Below are 9,459 nucleotides of genomic sequence, written 5' to 3'. Positions count from 1 at the left end.
TCTGCTGGATTCAGGTCAGGTGCCATGCTTGGCATAGTTTTCACTTTAACCTTCTTGTGTGATTTTGGCAGTGTGCTTTGGATCATTTTCATGCTGGAATATTCCTCCTCTGCCAAGCTTCTGCAGACTGGGAGTCATCTTGTCAGTCGGTATTCGGATGTATCGACAAGCACAAACATCTTTTGTACTCATACAGTCCAGTATTATTACACTTCCACCTCCGTGTTTCACTGCTGGGGACATCCATTCACTGTGGTGGTCCTGACCTGGTTCACAGCAACAATGCTGGATTCCATCTAAGCCAAAAAAAAAAAGCTATTTTGGTCGCATCTGACGAAAGATGTGTTCCCGAAAAGCATCAGGCTTCTTTGTGTATATTAGCAAGGCTGGGTCTTGTTGTTGCTTTCTAAAGGACAAGCAGTGATTTGACTCTGGGATGCTGTCCGTATGTTCATTCATGTCAATTCAGTTTTATTTATATAGCACCATTACAATTCAAATTGTCTCAAGATGCTGACAGAACCCATATACTTGAACCCCCAGAGCAAACTCCAAGGTGACAGTGGCAAGAAAAAACTCCCTCGAGCTGAACCTGACTCTTTGATATGGGGGATCCATCTGCTGCTGGCCGGGGGTTGAGAGGGACAGAGATGTAGAGAGGTGAGGGGAAAAGGAACATATAACACACAGTTGGATACATGCATAAGATAGATGAGGCATACAAAATACAAGTTAACACTGAAACTGATTCAGAAGTTTACTGTCATGGTTTAAGGCTCTGGCATTGAATGTACTACATATATAGCTAAGATTGAAACAGTGTGCAGATGAGCACGTCAAGTACGGTAAAGGCAAAGCATTCTGGTTGACGCTACAATTTTAAAAAATTAAATTTAAAAAATTAAATAATCTCCTACAATAGCTGTAGTTTCAAAAAAGAAAAAGTAAAGGATAAACTAAATTATGCTGTTGTTATTGTTAGCTCTATTCAGCTGTGTATCAATACACATTATTTCTCTGGTGAATATTTTACAGATTGAAGCAAATTGTAAGTCCTGTGTTAATCAGAGACAACAGCCGTGAAAATGATTAAATAATTGTTGGTTTTGGTCTTTTTTGAAACACATGTTGACAGAAAAATATTGAAAACCACCAGACTTATCCTTTATCAGACTAGTATACATTTTTTCTCAGCTTCCTTTTTTTAAATGCCAAGAGATGTTTGTTTGCAGATATTTTTTATTTCAAGAGCACAGAAAAAGTAAAATGGGAATTATTTTTATTATATTTTATTTTAATAGCTGATCCAGCTTAGAAATTCTTCCGAGCACATCACTGTGTCCAAATAGTAATAATGGTACTTATGATGCCAACCTTAAAAACCTTACATTTACATTTTGTGGTTTGAAGCATCAGGTTAAAAACTGAAACTTGGAGCTCAGTCAGACATATGAGGTTTGTGTTTTCCTATTTTTCCTGTATTCTTTGCCTCTACTAAGCAAAATCACCTGCCTGCTGACATTAAGAGAAAAACTGATGGCAGTGATTAACACGTTGCTCTAAGCCAAGAGAAAATCTCTTGGGTTAATTGCGAAGGCTGTAACATTTAATTCACCTATTAGCACACTGTACAGAGCAATATGCTTTAATTTAATCTTCTCAGCTCATTTATTTCAGGTTTGTCCTTTAATTTGTCACACATTTGAATGCTTTCCAGCAGATGTGTCTCTCTGTGTCGTCCAAATCCAAAATGCACAGCAGAGGGAGCCATCCAGCGCATCCTAACTCAGTGATTCAGTGCCACAGTGCTGCTACCACACCCTTCCAATCCACCTTAAACATGCAACCTTAGAGGTGACGATCAGATCTGACGCTGACGGGATTAAGATCCTGACAATAGCGTAGACTGTCTTTCTTTTTATCACATTATCAGCTCAGCCCACACATGCATAGCTTTGACCCAGAGCATGAAAAATAATGAATGTTCACAGCCTCCTACACCTCTGCTTGAGCCCTGCAGCTTCTCCAAACTCCCTCTTACACATTTAAACTGCAAATGGATTTGATCGGTGTAAACAGTAGCTGAAGGGTCCAAATACATGACGAATGATGGGTGATGCTGAATAATTATGCTCTGCTTTAATTTAGGAATCTGAAATGAAATCCTCAGCTACATTGTTGGAATTTGACAATTAATAAGCAGGACTGAGGTGGGGAAAAAATGTAAAATACCACTGCTAATTGAGCGATATCAAAAATTAAAGGTCTTTTATCGTGAAGTGCTTGTTTTTTCGGGTGAAAATCGGATGGTGTAAGCCTAAGTGACTCAGCTTCTATCAACAGCAAAGAGCACGAGCCTTTCTCCCCTTCAGACTCCATTATAATGTCATCGAAATAACATGCATAGTCCATTATAGTGATCATATAAATCATCTGAATGGGAGACTTTCAACACACTCTCTCAGCTCATCTGTGGCTCTCGGTGTGCAGATGTTAACATTAAGCCCTGAAAGCAGAGGGGAGAACAGAGGGGGATCGCTAATATGCATAATCCTACCTCCTGATGTTTCTATCAAGAGGCACAGAGTGTGATGTTCGTTATACAACTAAAGCCTCACAACACAGCGAACAGGATCTTCCCCCAGGTTCCTCCCTAAGCCCGACTCTTGAGCTTCATTGATACCCAGGCTTCAGGGATATCAAAGGAACAAGGCTTTTGTGATAACTAATAGCTGCAGCCACCCAGGTTTCTTTTTGGTCATTTTTTTGTCAGAGGAAAACAGAAAGAGAGAGGAACGGGTCACTCGTGTGCCGGTGGACAGACGGACACTCACCCCAGCAGCACCTTTCATAGAACAGGGGGGGTGGGAAGGGTGTTTTTCCGTCGGGATGATCCGTCAGTTAGCTGGTGTCAGAGAGAACGCTGCGATTTAAATAGCTCACTGGAATAAAAGCTTAATGGAGCGACATAAAAACTTTGATGTGATGTTGCATTCAGGAGACGTCCTTATAATTGTGCCACAACATCTTCTTTAGGTGGGAAATTAAAGTTGAAAGCTGAGATAACTACTCAATAAATTCATAGGCTAACTATTTTATATAATAACCAGTTTTGGTCTTCAACATGTTAACCTGAGATTCTTCTTTTTTTTTTGCTTGTCACTGTAAATTGAACACTTTGAAACAGAGAATGTGTCATCATTTTGAGAGTTTATAGACAAAAGTGAAAATAATTGAGAGATGAGCATGATTTTTAAGAGAAGAGCTGTAGTGCTTACTTTTTAATGGTTCCTCATGGACTACTTTCACAGCACAGATGCTACCTAATTGTCTAATTGCAGACAAAACCTACCTACTGACAATTACTGTGGCTGTGATTTGTAATTCACGAGGGGTATATTCAACAATCATGTTCAGATTGTGTTTTCTGTAAAGACTGCTGCAGTTTTTTCCAAGTCCACATATGATGAGCTTGGAGCATGAAGTGAAACAGGACCAGCGACACCTCGGCTGGCTGTGACAGTGCAGCTCGATGTTACACTCATCACCGGACTGGAAATAAACCCAGCAATGTTGAATCCAGTCTGTAGTGTTTTAAATACTCCATACAATGAAATATATATGTTTTTAACTTGATAACATGTTCAAATGATGTGTTTTTTTTATATGCTAGAAGACACATCAGACACATTCCTGCCCTGAAACTGATGACAGCCTCAAACACACAGATATGTAACACCTGAGAACCAGTTGTTAACTTGCAGGCTTGGGCTTTCTGCATCATTATTGTTCTTCAGAATTGGATGGTTGTCTGAACTGGAATATCACAATTTGCCAGTGTGCAGTGTAGAGCAGTTTTCAGTGTTTTGCAGCGTTGAAGGTGAGCTGGTGTGCTCGAGCTGTGAGAGGGAGTTAAGTTGTAAGATCCATGCAAATCTAAAGGGAGCAATAGTGAAAGGTACGGCTGTCCAAATCATTATTCTTCCTCAGAATCAACTTGCCATCCGCGTGGTGTCAAGTAGTTTTACACAGGAAGAAGCGGGAACTTTATAGACCTGCACATTTTGACGTGAGCAACTGTGTGGACTTCTACCTGAGCCTGTTAATTCAGATATATGTAACTCTTATAAAACATATTGAGGGGTTTTTGGCTGGTTTAAACAGACTTTAAAGAGACTTCAAACTAAAATGATAGCTCATTTAAATCACAAGCTTCTCTTGCGCCCCCACAAGCCCACTGCTAAACTGTCAAGGAGGTCGAGAACAGTGAATAATAGTATAATTATGTCATTTGACCGGTGGCTCTAATGCAGTAATGACTTACAATGCTCATCTCCTGACCTACTGTCCGGCTCTGTGCTGCATCACGGGGATGGGTTTTCTCTCAGACAGCAAAAAACTTACATTGAGGTGGGTGGATGGTGTGTTCCCATGGATGTAGATGCTGATGACCTGTTTTCGGGGACTCTGCATTTGATAGATGACTGTACATTGGCTAGTTTCCAACAGTGATACAAGAGTGAACACGGGTTGCAGGAGCATTTGCATATTTTACCCAAATACACTGTAATCTGATTCCTTTATGTGAGTGTTGTAATGCTGATTAAGCTTTTCCAGTGTCCTTTATCTCTGTATTTAATTGTTTACTTTTTATTTTTGTATGCAAGCCAAAAAGAAAACCCAGCATTGTAAATAAAAACCTGGTTTTATCACTGCTGTTCTGCTATGTTGCCATTGAGGCCATGCAGTTTCCCCATCCCCAGGTACAGTATGTAACATTTTACTCTTTTTTTTCCCCCATGAAAAATCAATAAGATGTTTAATCCTGATCTCGCGGTTCAGCTTTTAATTCAATTACATGTGCTGTTCACCAAAGCCAGGCGCAGAGGTGAAGTTTGTTGCACTCTTGGGGAAGGAGGCATGATTTCAATTGAATTTTTTCTCTCCCTTTCAATCAAGTGAAAATTACGCGCCTCTAAATGACATTGCATGAGCTCAACAGTGAAAAACAAAAATTGAAATAGAAATGATGGTAGAAATATTAATTATTTTTCATGGACATACATCCTGGGCTTCCATATGTTTTATTCATATGCTTCTTTAACCTTCGTATAATGTAATTTGGCTGCTGGGTTTGGGCCGCACCCATAACAAGGTCTGGAGAGAGAGAGAGAAAAAAAATCCACGTCAATTGGTCTCCTCCAGCAGTCGTCACTCCACATTGTCCCACCTCCTCCTTGTCTTCTCCGGGCAGCGGACGTATATAAACACACTGTACCATCTTCCTCCAGCCTACCTAGTAACATCACCATAACCATTACGTGGAGCTCGGATGGGAGGGCGCACAGGCGAAGAGATTGTGGCTGATTTCAAGCAGAAAAGCCCCCACAGCGACCGAGGCTCGTCCACCTTCTCATCCAGCATAATGTCAGCATCACCTGTTGTTCCCTCCGTCGGTGAGTCCATCTCTATTTTTTTTAATCATCCTTCCCGGTTGATCCACACGATCGCCTCACCATTTGCAGGATGTTAATGTTTGTTTGTCCTCGCTCCACCTTTTTCTTGTTTTTTTTCTTCCTTTTTCTGGGCGCATCCGGATTGAAAGAACCAAAAAATCAAGTAAATTACAACAAACGAGGCTAAAAATCAAGTCCTAAACAAAAAGAAAAAAGAAAACAGCTGTTAGCGTGTCTAAGGGAGATGAAAATGACAGCAGCTTCTTCCTCCTCTTCGTGCCTTGAGGGAAAATGTTTATCGTGTCGTCATGTTGCCGTGATTTGAGGGAAGAAGAAAAATAACAGACAAGTGACCTGACTGCACTTGAAGATCGGGATCAAATGTGTCACATAATCGCAGGTCTTTTGGCTTTATAACCTCCTGAGAGAAAACTTCGGTGCAGCAACAGGTGGCATGTTTTTTTTTTTCTTTTCTTTTCTTTTTATTTTCTCCGAGCCGGAATCGAGGCGAGATGCTGAGGGGGAGATGGACGTGAAAAAAAAAAAAGAAAAAGAAAAAAAAAGAAAGAAAAAAAAGTAGGGCGTCATTCAGCACCGAGACACTGGACAGCTCCCACGTCGAGGGCTAATCATTTCCATTTAGCTGCGATCTGGAAGGAATAACAGCCTCATTTGTGGCTCTTATAGCTTTATTCCAATCATGCTGTCACATCCACTGAATATTATTCAATTCAGCTGATGTTTGGGGACTGAATGGTGGATTTTTCTGAGTGGCAGATTCTTTGAAAGCCTCCAAGAGCAACAGCAAATGGTTTGTTTTACTGTATGAAAATGAGTTCAGGGGACATTATTGATCATGGGTCTTCCTCTTGGTATAAACAGAGTACTGTCTCCCCTCAGCACTCCTCTTTTCTCTAGTTTGCACTTAAGGACCCCATCTTACCCTCTTCCTTTCTTCCTTCATTCCTTCCTTCCTTGCTTCCTTCCTCTCTCTAAACTGTCCCCATCTTCCCATCCCCCTCTTCCACTGACTCCCAGTCTTGTTGCATAGCTACCAGCTCAAAAAACATACTGGATATGCAGGACAATCTGTATGTCTCTTTTCTCTCTCTCTCCACCTTAGCATAAATGTGATTCGATTTGCAGGAGAAAATAAAATCAGAGTTTGAGGGCCTGGTTGTACACCGCTCAGGGTTTCTGCTCCCTGCATATGGTGAAACAGCATTTAATCTAAGTGCTGTGGTGTGATCCTCCCTCTCTCTCTCTGTGTTCCCTCCCCCTCCTCCTCATCCTCCTCCTCCTCCTCCTGTCTCCCTCTTTTGAGAGGAGCTGAAAGGTTGGCATTACAACAACAAAGGAAGGATGGAATGTCAACAGGCTTCAGAGAGAAATGGGCCGAGGGAAACACAGAGATGGGAATTGTATGTAGCATCTCCGACATCTAAAGTTTACAAGCCATCAGCACACCACTAGCCGGTGCTCTGCAACACCTGTGACACATGCATTACCTCAAGTCCACGATGGTGACGCCGTGAGATCGATACGTCACGTTTAACACCAGCACAGTGAAGGGGAAGGTTCAGATTCAATAAGGCCCCGCGGTGTTAAAAGCCTGTTTCTTTCTCTTTTATTACAGATCGAAGCAGAGGATGTGGACGCGACGTGAGAAAGTGTTGGTGGTGCTGAGTGGAAGACTAGTGATTTTGTTGTGACGCTGCTCAAAGAACAACAAGTCCCAGTCTACCTCTCAGCACAAGCAGTGCCCTCCGGTTTACGTCAGCTTTAACCTGCACGACTCTTCAGTTCACATTTCACTGTTGGCATCGTTGACGGGGATATTCTGCTTTTTTTTCAGTGGCGACAATTTGAAACATGCTCTTTAAAAAACACTTAAAATGGTCTGATTCAGTCTCCGTGTGAATGAGTGTAGCCAAACTGTTCAGCAGTGTTAATCACGGGCAATCAAAAGCATCAATTAAGCATTTATGGAACTGAATCACACACAAGAAAAGCTGCTCAGGGAAATGATGCAATAATGCCATGAAGTACTTTGTGCGCCACAGACTGAAATAGTTGAGCATTATTGTTCTAAACTTTCCAGTTATACTACATATTCTTAATCCAAGGTTCTATTGTTTATCGATTATCCTCCATTGGAACAAACAGCATTTAAAGTCTTTTATTTTGGTAAAATAAAACCCAATTGTAAACCTCTTATGTGTATTTCTGCATTTTCTCACATCAACACCAACATTACAGAGTTGGACACTGAGATTAGAGGAGAAACCAGAGGGGGAAAAAAATCCTGTTCATGTGCTCAGAGATATTATGGGATGGCCTGGAGCCAGAAAGCCATGCTTAACTCTTCACTTTGTGCAACACTTAGAGGACTAAATACAAGCCATCAATCAATAAGGGGGCTCTACATCCCTCTGGGAATGGAACAGGCTGCCTCAGTACCTGTAATGGACAGTGTGTAACGGTTGCTTCCTGCTGTAGCTTCTTCAGCGTGTGTCAGAATTGTAAAGAAATGGAGCAGGTCTCTCAGATTTGGTAAGCAGAAGTCCTCTTAGTAGTGTAAGCATGCATGAATGTTTGCAGCTGACGTCTAAAGCACAAGAAATGGTGAAAGAGTCACCAAACCAGATACAGACAATCAGACACTAAAAGTGGTGCTAGGAGGCTGACCTGAGGTTCTGAACTACACTGATAGTGCTTATAGGGTCAGAAATAATGATGGGATGGATCTTGTGCACCTGTACCCTGTGCTTTTTGTCATTTCTATTTAGTTTTTGCCTTGTATTACACTTCACTGCCTGCATTTGGTCTGTGTATGAGGTGGGTGCAGAGCCGGGCCTACTCTGAGCTTTGATTAATATCAGTAAACAGACCTGAGCAAATATAAGATACCTACTGTCACTAAGAAGACTGAGAGGCGTGCTCACACAGCAGAGAAGAGTCTGCTCTCTGCTCCACTGCATTTGTGTCTTCTTTGGTCTTTTTTTTAAACTTTGACATAAATGTAACTGATATAGAACAGAAAATATAGTAACATACAAACAAACAAACAACTAAAAGACTTCAAATCACTGCATCATCTAAAGAAGTTATGTAAAATTCAGTGGTACATTTGGTTACTAAATAAAAGCTGAGGGAAAGAAGCACAGATAGGTCTAGATGTAGGAAATTATTTGAAAAAAATATATTCAAAAGCCTCGAGGCTGCTGACATTAACAATTTTAAAACATACCACACATACCATATTTTTTTAATCGTTACCAGGATACCTGCATGACTGGCTGGACAGAAACCACATCTATGTTATGCAAACAGGAAAAAGTCTCTTCATTTACATCAGATCAGGTAAAGCAAAGTAAAGATTGTCTGACTGAAGTCCAAAGCTGACGAGAAACCAACATGTAAGTTACATTTTAACAATAATTCTTCCTCATCTCCACTGAAACCAGCCGTGTCACCATCGCTTGATCATCGCGGAAAATGTTTTCAGCCCTTTTCGCTCATAAAAGCTTGCAGTGCTTTAATTAAAAATGCATCGTGGCTGGTCTCCTTCACACTGCACCCTGTAAGTCTCCAGATTGGTGGCATCCTGGTTTTTCGTATATAAAAACCAGGGACTGGCTTGCGTTGCTAAGCAACACAAAAGAGTCAAGTGCATTTGTTTATTGGCCAATAAGAATGCAGACAAAGTTTCAAGGTTTATGAGGAAGGTCCTGTAATAATGATAACAGAGAAGAAAAAAGTAGAGTCGAGAATTCTCTCATTACAGCCTTTCATGTGTTTCATTGCGTGCATAGATAGACGCTTCCCTCCTGCTCCCTCGCACAGCTCATAAAATTGCTTTCAGCTTGTTTGGTTAAGAAGTAAAATAGTGTTGATTCAATGTTGGTTTTAGGCCCATAAAAAGCGTCCAAACTATTGGCAGATCCCTTTTCTCTTGTGTGAAAGAGGCAGTGGTCAGCAGCAAATCTGGCTGCTTTACAAC

The 9,459-nt window shown here is 41.1% G+C and overlaps 1 long non-coding RNA gene across 1 annotated transcript; it reads left to right on the top strand.

Annotated features, from left to right (window-relative positions):
* The first annotated feature begins 4,835 nt into the window (after positions 1-4,835).
* LOC127535392 (uncharacterized) lies at positions 4,836-7,670 on the top strand. The gene is made up of 2 exons (XR_007944240.1): positions 4,836-5,456; positions 7,093-7,670. It is a non-coding gene; the product is annotated as an uncharacterized LOC127535392 (long non-coding RNA).
* Positions 7,671-9,459: the final 1,789 nt, after the last annotated feature.

Source organism: Acanthochromis polyacanthus, chromosome 9, assembly GCF_021347895.1.
Source record: "Acanthochromis polyacanthus isolate Apoly-LR-REF ecotype Palm Island chromosome 9, KAUST_Apoly_ChrSc, whole genome shotgun sequence".
NCBI classification, from domain to species: Eukaryota; Metazoa; Chordata; class Actinopteri; family Pomacentridae; genus Acanthochromis; species Acanthochromis polyacanthus.
This window is presented reverse-complemented; position numbering and strand designations above follow the sequence as displayed.